Below are 11536 nucleotides of genomic sequence, written 5' to 3' on the forward strand. Positions count from 1 at the left end.
AAATTTCCCCGCTATATTTAGCGGTCAGTGAGGACGAAAGGAGGGGGTGGAGTAAATGAGGAGGAGAGGAGTGGAGAGTCCTGGAGGCACATCCAGAGACGAAACGCCTGGAGGACTAGAACAAAAACCAATCTAGCCGTTGATTGGTCAGTGGGTGGAACAGGGGTGGGGTGTAGAGGAGTCAATGGGTCAATAAGTCGATGGAGTGGAGGGGAGTCAATAAGGTGGAAAGGAGTGGGTGGTGAAGTCAATGGGGTAGAGAGTCCTGGAGCCAGAGCTCGAGAAGAAATGAGGATTATGCATTAAATATTGTGTACAATACATGAATGTACCCTTCATTGCTATTCGAAACAAAAAAAGAAAATAAGCCACTGCGAATTGCGATTTGTTTTTAATATGAAAATTTTGTAATTACTCGATATGTATGCAGTCGTTTCGTCTTCCCTAATTAAAAAAATAAAAATAAAAGGCTGAAATAATTTGCACGGTTATTTCACTCAATTAAATTATTTTTAAAAGATCAATGCCCGAGTAACCTGAACCGCCAGCGTCTCCGCCGTCCAGACCAACGTGATCAAAGTTGTTCCAGTCGGCGCAACTGAGGCAAGGAAGAAAGAAAGAAAAGGCATAAAACGTGTCTTACTCCCATGGCAGCCGGGCGCGCGCTCCTTGCGGTCTCAGCGTCTGCTGCTTTACGGAAGCCGGCTTGAACACCACGGCACAGATCTCTCCGCTTCAAAGCGCTCATAAAACTCTTATTGCTGCCGTCTAGGCAAGAGGGTCAACGATCAAGCAGTGCCTAAGCAACACGCGCATAGCGCAAGTTCCAAGTTCTACATGTCGTTGGCGCACCTAGAAAACGGCTTCAAAAAACAGCCTGTCTCCCATAGAGAAGCATGAGAAGCCGGTCCCGCGACAGGCTGCCATTAGCCGCATATCGAGGAGCCATCTGGCGCCGCCGCTTGCAACTAACACGAGAGCGGACTTTATCTAGCAGCTGCGACGCTCGCGGTGTCCTGCACACCCTCGCGTCGAAAAGGTGCGCGCGCGAAGCTTTAAGTTTTTTTTTTTTTTTTTAATTTCAGGAGAAGTTATTATCACCGAGTATTTACTTATTTATTTATTTACCCTAAAGATCCCTTGGAACATTACATGGAGCAGCGATTTGGGGGGGGGGGGGGGGGGGGGGGGCTCATAGACATAATTATAATAATCTATGAAAGTGAAAGAAAAAAAAAACAGCACGCAGCTGACAGACGACACAACAAAGAAAACAAAATGCACACATCAAAACTAGTTTACAATAAAGCACGACTGTACACGTTGTTATACATCAGTTATAAAAGTGGTGAACATTAGGCAGAGGTGATTGACACAATATCGCTCGGTAGGCTGTTCCATTCGGAGACGGCGAGAAGTAGTGGAGAGCTCTTTAACATGTTGGTGTGGACAAAGATGGGACGTATTTTGAAAGAATGGTGGACGCGATATGAAACATGATGAGGCGGATGGATGCACGCGTGTATGAAAGATGGGCCGTGAGAGAGCTTCTGGAAGAAAGACGTGCGGGCAATGCGTCTTCGACAATGAAGGGGCAAAAGGTTGAGCGAACGTTTTATGTTAGTCGCGCTTGAAGTACGAGAATAATTCTTAGCGATGAGCCTGGCAGTTTTATTGTGAATTGTGTCGACATTACAGATTAAAAATAACTGATGAGGGTGCCAAGGAATGGATGCATACTTCAACTGCGACGTTACGGGGGAGGTATACGCTTCGAGCTTGGTTTCGCTATTAGCCTGAAATAATGAACGTTAGAGGAATCCTAGAGTTTTAGACGCTTTGCTAATGACCTGTTCAAAATGAAGGTTCCATGATAGGTTAGCAGAAAGATGTACGCCAAGATATTTTATTGATATTATATTTTCGATCTGATCATCTCCAATTGTATACGTGTGGCGGGCGACGTTTAATTTTGTGGTGACAGTTGCACCCTTAAATTTACGGTTTCCAGGTCGCGTTGAAGTATGCGCACATCTTGAGAACTTATAAATTGGACAATAAATGACGCAGTAAGGTTTAGTGAGGCTAAAGTGAAGCGAGGCCAGCTGCCACGCAGGTCTATCAAAGTAACCAGGAGTGGAAGACGCCGAACGAGATAAAGTCATCCAGAATGTGCCACTCTCGTCGTACCAAAACGTGTATGAGCACAGCTGGGCGCGCGCCACGTAGGAAAAATAAAGATAAATGCAAGTAAACTGCGATCGAGTGGTTTGTTATTGCTGCCGGCTTCCTTAGGCCCGCTCGGCCGTCAGTACAAGGACAGCCCGCGTTTCTTTTGACTCCCCGCTGGGACACGAGCCGTCAGATGTGCTTCGCGTCGCGTAAACACCGCTCCAGCATCGGACAGACCGCAGGGGAAGCTACGAGCCATCGAAGCCAATTCAATGCAGCGTGAGTGTCACGCGATTTCAAGGAAAGGCGCAACGGGCCAGGTGGTCACGTGATCCGTTCCCAGCTCTGGATTGGCTGGGACGTGTCGTACACCTTCCGCCGCCGTCCATCGTAAGGTCAGACTGAGTTTAGGGGGGAAGACGCGCGGCGGCGTCCCTTGGGCGCGCCCGCGTTCCGTGGGCGGCATCCCGAAGCCGCATTGTTTTGACGCGCGGAGCGACGGCTGCCTCGCGGCCGATTTATGACACGAGCGGGGGGGAACGTGCCGCCCTGTGCGCCCGGTATTTCGGGAAGGCGCCGCCGTCCAGCGGGGACAGTGTTCGCCCTTCACGTCGACCTCGATTTAAAAGGCCGCCACCCCCCGGCCTCTCGAGGGTCGTCGGATTCGTCAACTGCTCGAGAGTCTTTCTAAGCGGCTTTAAAGCCGGGCTCGCACTGCTTATACAAAAAAGAAAAAAAAAAATCGACCTGCAAAAGGCGTTTTTTTTTTTTATGACGTGTTTTTACACGAAGAAACTGTCTGTATACATGTTCGAGACAAACATGTTGAAACATGTTTCAGGCAGCTGATAATTTTGTCACCATGTCCTTCGTATGAGCAGTGTTACTGTGGCAGCGGTGGTCCCTCTCAGATTACTTCGCTCTCGGCCGCGTCGGTGGCTCTGCCATTCGAAGGAACGTGCAATTAAATTCTAAAATTATCCTTACTCTAGGCTGAGGTAACTACAGCGAAAAAGCGTCTAAAATGGAAAGGAAACAAAAAACGGTTTAAATATGCAGGTGCAGCATATAGTCGCCCAGAAACGCTACTGGCTGTAAATTGCTCGAACACATTGTTTTGAAGCATGTCTACATCCACACCGAGAGTACCCACCTACTTACTCCATATCACCACGGTTACAGACGTCAGCTTTCAACAGTAACGCAACTTATTGAAAGCATTCGCGATTTTTCCACTGTCATAAATAATAGAAGCCAGGTCGACGCCCTATTCATCGATCTGTAAAAAGCCTTTGACAAAGTATCTCACCCGAAACTATTGTTTAAGCTAGGATCTATCCTAGGAGCAGGAAAAATCCTCAAGTGAATTGAAAACCACATTTCAGATTGCTACCAGCACGTAGCACTTAATGCGCACTCATCATTCAAAGGCAAAGTTTCATCGAGAGCCTTACAGGGACCGGTATTGGCACGTTTTTTTTTGTTCCTTATATAAATAAATGACTTCGCCAAAGATGTGAACGTAAGAATTCGCCTTTTTGCTGATGATTGCATATTTAGTCTCAGATAATGAACCACAACGATCGGATTAATTTAAATAATGTGCTTCAACACATCATAAATTGGTGCCATGATTGGCAGATAGAAATAAATTCGAAGAAAACTGTATTCATGACCATAACCAATAAAAGACAATACTCCTTTCCTTACCAGATAGCAAACAATCTTTTAAAAAAAGTCTGTGAGTAAATATCTCGGTCTCAACATAAGTTAAAATTTGTGTTGGGACACTCACGTTGACTCCACAACTAATCAAGCTTTAAACAAACTGAGTTTCCGTAAACGAGTTTTTAAATATGGATCTCCTGCCACTAAAATACAAGCCTACAAAACGTTAATACGCGCTCAAGTCTACCAACGTCGTCTGGATCCCCCCCCCCCCCCCCCCACAGTCTCTGGCATTAATACGGCAAAAAGAGCTCAAAAAATGACCGCGAGGTTCATTTGCAATAAAAATAGTAGGCACGTCTCTCCCTCTGAACTTTGCAGGCAACTGGGTCTCTAGTCTCTAGAAAAAAGAGCGAAAATGGGTAGACCTTTTACGCATTTGCCAACAATCATTTTAACATACACAAAAAAATTATGTAATACACACAATGAAACAATTAACACGGTACAACCATGGTAATTTCTATGACGAATACGTCGCTCATAAAAACTGCTTTAAATTATCTTTTTTTTTTCCTTGAACCATTAACGAATAGAACCACCTGATTCAAAATGTTGCTCATTCTTCTTGTATTAAAATCTATCTCGATTACCTAAGTGCCCACATTTCGTCACAATCTAATAAAATTTTATGTTTTTTTTTTACGGAATGCAATGTATCTATTGTATTGAAGATATTTACTAATTTTTCATTATTGACTTCCATATTTGCGTTGAATATTGACCTGCCAATTGTGTGTTCCATAGTTTTTGCTTGAAATATTTACAACTGCACCACCCTACAACAACCCCGATAGGGGTTAGTAGCATGAAAAACAAATAAATAAACGCCAAAACGAGAGAACAAGAAAAGAAAAAAAAAGCGAAAGGAGAAAGGGGACAACCCGACGACGTCGTTGTGTGGTCCCCTTTTTTTATCTTTCTTACTTTTTTTCTCCCTCTCGTCTCAAGGTTTATAAGAATAAGTTACTCGTTATTCGATTAAAATATAACTAAAATATGTTACTCGTTCCTGTTCGCAAAAGAAAAGTTGCTACTTGATAACGGGGTTACTCTTATTGCGTTACTTGAACATCTGCTTGAGGACTATAATAATTCTGAGTGGTAACAACCTACTAAACACTAAACAAGCACATTAAAAAAACAAAACAAAAACGCGGTACCCGGTGATCGCCCCGCCGTGCCGTATACTGCCGATCTCTCCTACATTAGGATGCGCATGAGATGGGACGCATTCTACTAGGTAGGAAACACTTAAAATATAGCCGAGGCCCGCCGCTACGGGGACAGGTGACAGGCCCGAGGAGACCAAAGTTTCCGGGTAATCAGGAAGAGAGAAGAAGGACACGCGATTATAATTAGTTCCTCGAAGGGAGCCAGAACGGAGGCGGCCATCAACCACTCACCTCGTCTTGTTTCCCCCTCCGAGCTGACAAGGTCGACGTGATCCGCGCGCGGGCGTCGACCATCAACTGTCTCTGCGCTTGACCGTTCCCTGAACCCGTGCTCGAGCAATACCCCCTACAAGACGAGGCCTTTACCCCCCGACGTCATCCCTAGTGGATCTAAGGAGCGTCGCCTAGCTTGCGTCGCCGACAGCGAGTCTCGCAGCATCACATAGCCAGCGCGGCGCTAGCACGCGGCCTTGCCAAGAACCCTGGCCGCCCTAGCCAAGATTCGCCGCGACAACCACCCGGAATGAAGCAAATCACTAAGAAGGCCCTGGCTAACCTGGACAGCCCTTCCCCGCTGGAGCTGACTTCTCATCTAAATCACATCTAGCAGATGGGCTTACTCTTGGAGGAATGGAAAACAAAAGTCAGACACATACCTAAGCCGGGCAAACCATCCAGCACTGATAACCTTCGACCCGTTCCACTCACGTCATGTGTGCGGAAACTGTTAGAACACAGTGTTGTAAGAACACTGCAGACATACCTCGAAGATCACAAGAAGCCACCTGCGACAATGTTCGGTTTCCGCTCGCATCGCATTTGTCTACGTAAGACGCCCTACTCCAGCTTAAAAAAAAAGTAATGATACCTGCCAAGCACAACTCTCCCACAGCCATCCTTGCTCTGGACCTCAAGGGGACATTTGACCACGTTTAACACACCGCCATCCTCTCGCAACTGAATACCATTTACTCCTGTCTTAAAACCTACCAGTACATCAAGGATTTCCTCATGGGCCATCGGGCGAAACTAAAGGTGGGAGACCTCGCCACAGATCCGATCCTTTTCGGCAGCCGCGGGTGCCCCTCAAGGAGCCGTACTCTCCCCTTCGCTATTCAACATTGCGCTCCTCGGTCTCACTTAACTATTAGACTCCCTTATGGGCATAACTAACGGCTGATATGCCCATTACATCACGATCTACTCAGGCACGGGATCCCTAGGGTAAACTGAGGATTGCCTGCAAATGGCAACGGACGTGGTCAATGATTACGCCAAGGCTTGCGGCTTCAGATGGGCTCCAAAATATCCGAACTCCTCCTGGTTTCTCCAAAGAAACCCTCCCCGGGCTCACCCACTGCTGCCATTCTCACGGAGGGCCACACCATCGTTCCCTCTCCGCATCCTAAGGTCCTCAGTATGACCTTTCAGGCCGAACGTGCAAATACCCTACTCATAAATAAGCTCAAACTCACAACGAGCCAAATCACCCACATAATCTGACGTGTAACCTCCGAAATGCGGGGAATGTGCGAGGCAGACACGCTTCGCCTAGTGCAGGGGGGCTATGTTGGACGTTTTTGGACTCGCAGGAGACTAGAGAGAAGGAAGTGACGTAGGTGTGAATGAACGTATCTTAGCAGCACCGCGCAACGCGTCATCAGCGACTCCACCAATAAACATCCAAAGAGCGTTGTTGACGTCACTTCCTTCTCCCTAGTCTCCTGGGAGTCCAAACGTGCAACATAGCCCCCCAGGAATTCTTAATGTCCCGAATCTCGTACGCCACATCTTATGCACCGCTCACCAAGGCAAAAAAGAAAAAAAAAGGTAGATGTTATGTCCAGGAAACCCTATAAACAGGCCCTCGGACTTCGGTCAGCACGGCCACCGACAAACTAATAAAACTCGCCCTGCATAATAGAGAGTTTTAGAATAGGGGCCCCCAAAGCTTGGGGGCCCGAAAGAAATAGGGGCTCACCACTGCACATGCGCAGAACCCAAACTCTGTTTGGGGCTTTGGGTTGGCGCTTGGGCCCCCAATTGCTTGGAGCCGGGTTGCGTCGGCAAACATGGCGGCGCCCTTTCCGCTCGCTTTGGAGCAAATTCGTCATGGTCGCTGCAGCATTAGCCCATTTCAATGCCAATGAATAGTGGAACCGGCTTTCGCTTTAATTTATCTCACTCAAATCACAAAGTACGAGCGGTGGGCTCGCCCCATTTTAAAGATCGTCCCCGACTGTGGCCATTTCTAAGCCTAAACATACGCGGTAACCGTTGACATGGCAACGTATTGCTACTCCGTGGCTCCGAGTAGATTTCGTTCGTGGCACGATACCTGCATCTTGAAAACAAGTATTTCAAGACTTCAAAGTCGCTCCAGCTCAGATCTAAATAGTGCAGCTGCTCGCAGAGTATGCGCGCTCGCGTTCGTCTCAGTCTCGGCATAGTTGAAGGCCTAAATCTTCGACTGCAGATTGTCAAAGTGCACACGAACGCCCAAAAAATTTGAGAACGAGCCATACCTAAACCAGCGCGCAAGCACTGGAGGAAGAAAATAGAACACAGGAAAGAGCGCTGACTCCCAACTTATGTATTGTGAAAGAAAGAGAAAGAGGAAGCTTCAGACATGAAGCCCACGCGCACCTACAAGGTAAAAAGAAGAAAAAATAAGAACAGGTACATTACTAAGTTGCAGTAGAAAAGGAGAAAGCTGACATTATAAGGTCATGACGAAAAAAAGATAAGAAAAAAGAGGAAAGAAAAACAACAACGTGGGTAACGTGGGTAACGTGGCCTTCATATCTGAAGCTTTCTCTTTCTCTTTCTTTCAGAATACATAAGTTGGGAGGCAGCACCCCTTCCTGTGTTTCGTTATCTTCCTCCTGTGCTTGTGCGCTGTTTTAGGTATGTCTTCTAAGTACCAGCTAGCTCAACTCTCTATGTTACTACGAGAACAAGCGCCAAATTAGAGCGCTACGGATTGGATTGTTTTGGCTACACCCGAAGCGGGGTGGCCGAACGAGTCGAGGCCGATCCAAGGTCAGAAGAAAATGGCGGAAGAGAAGGCTCCCGCGCGCGTTCGCTTCTCGATCGACGATGACATTTATCTGCTACGCGAAGTGTACGCCACTAACCCATTCCAGGATTCCAGGAGATGGACTTCAATTGCCAAAAGAGTCTCCGAGGCAATCGGAAGAAATTTCTCCACGCGGGGCATCCTCGATCGGGTCGACCTGCTGCTGGCACAGTTCAATACGAAGCACAGATTTCCCGGTGACTTTTCGTAACGTAACGTAAACAAAAAAAATGTCTGTGTGAACGAGCCTTTAGCCACGGAGTAGCAACACGTCACCATGTCAACAGTTACGACGTATGTTTAGGCTTAGGAACGATCAGAATCAGGTGCTATCCTTAAAATGAGGCGAGCCCACCGCTCATTCTTTGCAACTTGAGCGAGATAAAGCAAAGCGAAAGCCGGTTGTACTACGCATTGGCAATGAAATTGGCTAATGCTGTAGCGACCATGACGAATTTGCACCGAAGAGAGCGGAAAAGGCGCCGCCATGTTTGCCGACACAACCGCCCCACGCTATTTCTCGAATTTCACGCTGGGGGCGCGTGCCAACCCAAAACCCCAAACGGAGTTTGGGTTCTAGGCATGCGCAGTGCTGAGCCGCTATTTCTTTGACGCCCCAAAGTTTTGGGACCCCCTATTATAAAACTCTATCTCTGTCGTGCTGCTTCAGCTAGAGGATGGGCTAAAAGCAAGCTACACCTACCAGTGTCGTGCCTGTGACCGAGGAATGGCCCGTCGAGTTCGCATATGATTCCATTGGCGCACATGATAGCCTGGTATTTGAGGACGTGCACTCTCTTGTGACCAGAGAAGTAAATCTTCTGATTCAGAGACGGTCGGCTGCAGAATTGCAGATGGGTCTTGCTGTGCCGTTCCAACTGGTGTTACCCTCCTTATTATTTGAACAGCAAGCCACAATAAAGTGTCGTTTCAGCGCAAATGTTTTGCGTTTTAATAATTTTTCACTGTTAAGAAGTTCGTTCGTTGTCCACAATGGCGCTGCATGCGAAAAAGGCGAGCGTACCGCGTAGCGTCGTCACAAACCCTATTCTATAACACGCTGCGTGAGGTGTCGTTGCGTTGGTTACCCCAAAGCGTTGGGTTCCCCAAATCGTTTTGGGCCCCTATTCTAAAACTCTCTAATACGGCCAATGAGCTCATAGAAGCCTATCTGTCGAGCCAAACACTGAGGATGAGTGTCACGGGCCCAGGTAGGGTTCTCCTTTCTCGACTTGTGCTCACAACCCCTCTACAGTATCACATTTTCGAACTTATGAGTCTATCTCACAAAATCAGCAGACTACTCTTCATCTCATCGCTCCCCCGCAACACACACCCCGAGCAACACGCTGGGCGCACAAAAGCGAGACCCAAGGCCATATACAAACCAGCCATCCCCTACGTGGACGCGGCCTTATATCCCGGCATAAAAGTAATGTCGTCCGTATAGTCGTCCAGCACCCAATCAACATGTCACCAGCCTAACGCTACCAAAATATGACCCCCTAAAAGCGGAGAAATCCGCCATCGCTCTCGCCATTGCGCAAACTACAGCCGAAGTCACCATTAGCGACTCGCAGCAAGCTTGCCGTAAGTTCTCGTGCGGAAGAATCCACCGTACACCAGGACAGATCATCTCCCAAGTTGCGAGAGCGCCACGTGTCGTCGTTAGTTGCGAGTAGTTGCGAGAGCGCCACGTGTCGTCGTTACCTACTTCTTTTGTCCCTGTCTTTCGGCGCTTCCTTCCAGTCATCTCCCAACACCCGCCGGACAGACCCATAAGGATCAAATGGGCACCCGCCCACTCTGCAGTACCGGGCAACGAAACTGCCCATCCCTTGACCCGAAAGCTTCCCGGCCGTTCCCCGAGAAGCGAGCAGGAGAGGCCGATCCCATTGATCATATACCAAGAGATCACACAGCACTATAGTTTAGAACGACTCGCCTACCGACCCGCGCATAAACAACTATCCAAAGAAAAGGATCGACATCTCCGTGCCCTTCAAGCGAACACGTTCCTCCATAGCTTCCCCCCCCCCCCCCCCCCACCTTCCCCGAGGCCTCCTATCATATGGTAGGGAGCAGCACCCAAAACCCCCGACTTGACTAATTCCTTACATTTTTCCTACGACCTTTGGAAGCGGGCACTGACCAGCACCAATCTCGACGATCTGCGCCTGATGGTGTTGTGGGCTGTAGGCGTCTTGGACTGAAGGCTAATCCCCATCGCTCTTTTGTAATAAAGATGTTTATTCTCTCTCTTTCTCTCTCCCTCTTGAGCTTTAGCGCCGCTTGCGGCGGGTCCACTAACGATACCTCATGCCCAGGCCTTGTCTTCTAGCAGCCGAAACCTGCCGTTTGTGGCTTCAATTAACCGGTGTATGTTTTCTACCGGCTCAAGGGTCTCTAGCAAGAATTTGGCGCCTGCGTGGATTTTTACGGAAGAACCAAGCCCTAGGGATAAAAAAAAAAGTATTTCGCGTAAAGACCGTCTTTTTTGGGGCACGCAAACAGTCGGTAGAGTACGGTCTTCTCTGAGACTTCCCTATTCATGTTTCCTCGCTCGGACGCGAAGACGACTCCCAAGTCGGAACATTGGAGGGCTAATAAATAGGGGGCGAAAGAATATTAAAAATTTTAAACACGAATTGAATATTATAAAAGTAATATTCGTATTCGATTCGTAAACTCAGCCTTCAGCATTTCTCTGATATTTGAAATATGACAAATATTTTAAACAAACCAAATAACCCGCAAGCGCAATTTTGATTCGGGTTCGGTGAACGAGGCTCATCGAAGCCGCTACCAAAGCGCCTATTCATAGCTTGAATGTGCCGTCATTCGCAGCCATGCCAGTATTTTATGCGCCGCGAGCGTTTGGTTTGCCATGCTAGTTTCGCACCACGGATGTTGTAGTTCGAAGAAACCAGTAGGTGGGTGATTTCAGATAAGATCGACCAAAGGGTGGCTGGTCGACATTTTTAAATCAACTGATGTTTTTATATGACATTGTCTAGTGTCTGGTATAAACGAATCCACACTTAGTTTTGACCAGAAAAAAAATTTGGAGACAAGAAAAATCGTAAGGCAGGGAGAGGTGGACAGTTGCAATAACGCGCACTGATGGAGGGGGCAAGTTTGAAAGTGAATAATTAAAACAATAAAATTAGGAGAATTTTAATACTTTTTACAAACAAACTATGGGTACAACTTGCTTGTAATATAAAGTAATAATATTTATTAAAAATTTATTTAGTTTTCTAAAAATTGCCAAACATGCCTGCTCGAACGACAAATGGCAAACTTTGGAAAGCTGTATCTCATGAAATAATTTAATCATTATTACATAACTTGCAGACATTATTTTACTAATATATGGCTG

The sequence above is a fragment of the Ixodes scapularis genome, unplaced genomic scaffold (genome assembly GCF_016920785.2).
Source record: "Ixodes scapularis isolate PalLabHiFi unplaced genomic scaffold, ASM1692078v2 PGA_scaffold0__279_contigs__length_252992795, whole genome shotgun sequence".
Lineage (NCBI taxonomy): Eukaryota > Metazoa > Arthropoda > Arachnida > Ixodida > Ixodidae > Ixodes > Ixodes scapularis.